The sequence below is a fragment of the Bison bison genome, unplaced genomic scaffold, assembly GCF_000754665.1.
Source record: "Bison bison bison isolate TAMUID 2011002044 unplaced genomic scaffold, Bison_UMD1.0 scf7180017864259, whole genome shotgun sequence".
Taxonomy (NCBI): Eukaryota; Metazoa; Chordata; class Mammalia; order Artiodactyla; family Bovidae; genus Bison; species Bison bison.
In genome coordinates this window covers 2,302,686-2,307,649 of record NW_011494831.1, presented here as the reverse complement: position 1 = coordinate 2,307,649, position 4,964 = coordinate 2,302,686, and the positions used below count along the sequence as shown (strand labels likewise).

The 4,964-nt window shown below is 44.4% G+C and overlaps 1 protein-coding gene across 1 annotated transcript in view; it reads left to right on the top strand.

Annotated features, from left to right (window-relative positions):
• GPR176 (G protein-coupled receptor 176) overlaps nucleotides 1-4,964 on the top strand; it is a 126,979-nt gene that overhangs the window by 19,975 nt on the left and 102,040 nt on the right. The window lies entirely within an intron of this gene.

Sequence of the window (4,964 nt, the reverse complement as noted above, 5' to 3'; positions counted from 1 at the left end):
TCTGGAGGAGAAGGGGAAGACAGAGGATGAGATGGTTGGATGGTATCACTGACTCAATGGACATGGGTTTGGGTGAACTCCGGGAGTTGGTGATGGACAGGGAGGCCTGGCGTGCTGCAGTTCATGGGGCTGCAAAGAGTTGGACATGACTGAGCGACTGAACTGAACTGAATACTCCTTTGCTTATATGTACCACATCTTCTGTATCCATTCACCTGTCGATGGACATTTAGGTTGCTTCTATGTCTTAGCTGCTGTAAATAGAGCTGCAGTGAACGTTGGGGTGCATGCATCCTTTCAAACTATGTTTTTCTCCAGATATATGCCCAGGACTGGGATCGCAGGATCATATAGTAGCTCTATTTTTAGTTTTTTAAGGAACTCCATCCTGTTCTCTGTAGTAGCTGTACCAATTTACATTCCTGTCAACAGTGTAGGAGGGTTTTCTTTTGTCCATACTCTTTCCAGCACTTATTGTTTGCAGCTTTTGATGATGGCCATTCTGACATATGTGAGGCGATATCACTTTGTAGTTTTGGTTTGCATTTTTCTAATAGTGATGTTGAGTATCTTTTCATAGTTGAAGGGGAAGGATGTGGGAGATATACACTGGGAATTTGCGATTGACATATACACACTACTATATTTAAAATACATAACTAACAAGGACCTACTGTATATTACAAGGAACTCCACTCAATATTCTCTAATAAGCTAAATGGGAAAAGAATTTGAAAAAGAATATATACATATATATGTATAACTGAATCACTTTGCTGAAACTAACACATGATTGTTTTGCTTCAATATAAAATAAAAAATTTTAAAAAGGCCATACAGAGGCAGAAGGTATGCAGCAAGTGGCAGAAAGTCAAAAGGAGCAAAGCAGAGATGTCCCACGTAAGTTTCTGAACCACCTTTCAATTTAACATGTCAAGTTTAATGCTTGTAAAGGCCATTGTCCTTGCTGTTCCTTTGCTTTGGAATGTTCGTCCCTAGACACATCCTGTGGCTGACTTGTGTTCCTCCTTTAAATTGTAGCTCAAATGTCCCCTCTCCACTTCTATCACATCATCCTGTTTATTTCCTCTATAGCAGTTACAATCCCCGAAATGGTCTTGTTTGTTTAGCATTCTGTCTCTCTCCACTGGGATGCAGAACCACACGGACAGAAAGTTTGTTTAATGTACCACTGTGTCCCCAGCATCTGGAACAGTGTCTGGTATATAGTTGATGCTCAGTATGTATTTATTGAATGAGATGCTTGGGGGAAACTAAACAGAACAATTAATTAAATAGCCACTATTCTGATTTGCATGAGGCTTAGGAGCGTTCTCGGAGAAGGCGATGGCACCCCACTCCAGTACTCTTGCCTGGAAAATCCCATGGACGGAGGAGCCCGGTAGGCTGCAGTACATGGAGTCGCTCAAAGTCAGACGGGACTGAGTGACTTCACTTTCACTTTTCACCTTCATGCATTGGAGAAGGAAATGGCAACCCACTCCAGTATTCTTTTCTGGAGAATCCCAGGGACAGGGGAGCCTGGTGGGCTGCCGTCTATGGGGTCGCACAGAGTTGGACATGACTGAAGCGACTTAACAGCAGCAGTAGGAGCATTGTGACCGTGAATTTTGCCCACAGCCAAGACTCAGATACGGTCATACAGTAGCCTGGAGTGGTGCTCATAAAAGCCAGATATCATGAGGGACAACAGGTCCCTTGATAGGAGATCCACAAGGAGAGAAGTTATAGCCTGATTTAATTTAGAGGGAGCCTGAGAAATAAGACAGGCAGCATTTTGAACCTGGCAGCATAATGTGTATGAGGATGTCACTATAGCTTTTACAGGCTTTTGGATCCTAGACAAAATAAAAGTGATTGCTGAAACAGCCTAGGGACAGGATGCTTCCTGTGGGAGAGTGGCTAAGAGGCAGTGTTGTCATCATGGAGCTACAGGTGGCATTTGACTGTCTATACTGAGACAGGTGGCTCCTAGCTATGTGAGATCAGAGTGGTGCCCTGAAGTTTCTGTCACTTGTTAGGGAACCACTATCTGTTCATCCTTCTACCTGTCTTATCTGGGAAGCTCTGTGGTGGGAATGGGGATATGAATAAGATATGAAAAACAACAACAACAATATTTTTACCCTAGCCAAGTATTATAGATTGTGTATCCCTACTCCCCCCAAAGATATGTAGAAGTCCTGACCCCTAGTACCTCAGGATGTGGCCTTATGTGGCAGTAAGGTTATTGTAGATGTAATTACTTTCAGTGAGGTCATACTGGAGTAGGGTGGGCCTTTAATCCAACATTAAAGTACACATCCTCATAAGGACATGTCCTTATAAGAAGTCTAAGTAAAGACAGAACCCAGGGAAACAGAGAAAGAAGTAAAGACAGAGATTGAGTTACGCAACTGTAAGCCAAGGAACACCAAAGATTTCTGGCAAGCCACCAGAAGCTAGGAATAGACAAGGAAGGATTCCCCTACAGGTTTCAGAGGGAACATGGCCCTGCCAACACCTTGATATCAGACTTCTAGCTTCCATACTGTGAGACAATAAATTTCTGTTGTTTTAAGCCTCTTGTTGCTCCTTTGTAACCACATCCACTTTCCTCTTGCTCCTATCCTTTCTTACTCTGCAACCACTAATTTGACCTCAGTTCCTATAATTTTGTCATTTCAAGATGATTATAGAAATAGGATAACATTGTGTGGAACCTTTTGGGATTGGTTTCTTCACTCAATATAATTCCCTGAAGATTCATCCTAATTGTGTGTTTCAGTGTTTTGTTACTTTTAATTTCAATTCCATTTGTATGACTTCTTAAATGAAAGGATGAGCAACTCTGCAACTTTTCTGGTTATTCTTAAGTCTTAAAACACTCCCAATTTAGTACATAGTGTGTGCAAGTCTGATGAAAGAGGCAAAACACCAAACTTAATTGAAAATGAAAACTTCTCCCTTCCCCACAACCCCCAGTCCAGGTCTGTTGCCTGGGAGAAGCTTGAAGCTGGGTAAAGGTGTCTGGTTGGCTTCCTTCCCTATCTTGAGCTCTGGCCAACCTTTCTTGACTTTTTGGACTGAAGCTGAAGTTGTGCCTGATATTATAGAGGTGGAGGGGGGAAATGTGGGAGGGACAGAAAAGACCAGAAAGACTCATCCTGTTGTAATTGGCGTCATGCTTTCTGGACTATCACCTATCCCTTGATGGTGGTGATGTCTTCTCATATTCTTGTTTGGTAGCCCACTGTGTCCTCAGCTTCTGTGAATGCTACTGGGTCTCCAGCTTCTTTCTGCTGAGGACTGGTTATCCCTGCAGGTGACCCTCTTGGAGAAGTCATGACCTGACCCCATGCAATTGCTTTTAAACCATAGCCCACATCTGATCCAAGGGAACACACATGAATCCTTGGCCCCCAAAATTCTGGGGGTGCAGCCTGCCCACTTTATCCTCTTCTTTAAGCAGCCTGTCAACCCATCTCTTGCCCTGTAGGTTTCTTAGATGGGAACCAGTCACTATTCACTGTGAACTTCAGTTGTAACGTTTCACACACCAAGCTGTCTGCATGGGCTTGTTGAAGCTTCTTTCTAGGCTTGAGGGGAGAGATGGGCAGCCCCTCCCTTTTCAGCTGGGTGGGTGGGACTCACTCGTGGGCATAGCTCTCCATCCATTCTTCCAGGTGGGTGAGGAATCAAGTGTTAAGACCATTTGGACATGACTTTGAAAAATGTGTTTCTTGATCTGACTTCCTTACTTTGATATACTTTAATGTGTCTTGATGCCTTGGTCAGTCAGTCAGTTCAGTTGTGTCTGACTCTTTGTGACCCCATGGACTGCAGCATGCTAGGCTTCCCTGCCCATCATCAACTCCTGAGCTTGCTCAAACTCATGTGCACTGAGTCAGTGATGCCATCCAACCATCTCATCTTCTGTAGTTCCCTTCTCCTCCTGCCTTCAATCTTTCCCAGCATCAGAGTCTTTTCCAATGAGTTCTTCACATCAGGTGGCCAAAGTTTTGGAGATTCAGCTTCAGCATCAGTCCTTCCAACGAATATCCAGGATTGATTTCCTTTAGGATTGACTGGTTTGATCTCCTTGCAGTCCATGGGATTCTCAAGAGTCTTGTCCAATACCACAGCTCAAAAGCATCAATTCTCTGGCACTCATCTTTCTTTGTGGTCCAACTCTCCCATCCATACATGACTACTGGAAAAACCATAGCATTCACTAGACGGACCTTTGTCGGTAAAGTAATGTCTCAGGTTTTTAATATGCTCTCCTGGTGGCTCAGATGGTAAAGTGTCTGTCTGCAATGTAGGAGACCTGGGTTTGATCCCTGGGTTGGGAAGATCCCCTGGAGAAGGGAATGGCAACCCACTCCAGTACTCTTGCCTGAAAAATCCCATGGATGGAGGAGCCTGGTGGGATACAGTCTATGGGGTCACTAAGAGTCCGACACGACCAAGTGCTTTCACTTTCACTAGGTTGGTCATAGCTTTTCTTCCAAGGAGCAAGCGTCTTTTAATATCATGGCTGCAGTCACCATCTGCAGTGATTTTGGAGCCCCCCAAAATAAAGTCTGTCACTGTTTCCATTGTTTCCCCATCTATTTGCCACGAAGTGATGGGGCAGGCAAATTTGGCCTTGGAATACAGAATGAAGCAGTTGGCAAAGGCGAATAGAGTTTTGCCAAGAGAATGCACTGGTCATAGCAGACACACTCTTCCAACAACACGAGATGACTCTACACATGGACATCACCAGATAGAAAGAAAAGTGAAGTCGCTTAGTTGTGTCCGACTCTTTGTGACCCCGTGGACTGTAGCCCGCCAAGCTCCTCTGTCCATGGGGTTCTCCAGGCAAGAATACTGGAGTGGGTTGCCATTTCCTTCTCCAGGGGATCTTCCCAACCCAGGGATCGAATCCGGGTCTCCTGCATTGCAGGCAGACGCTTTAT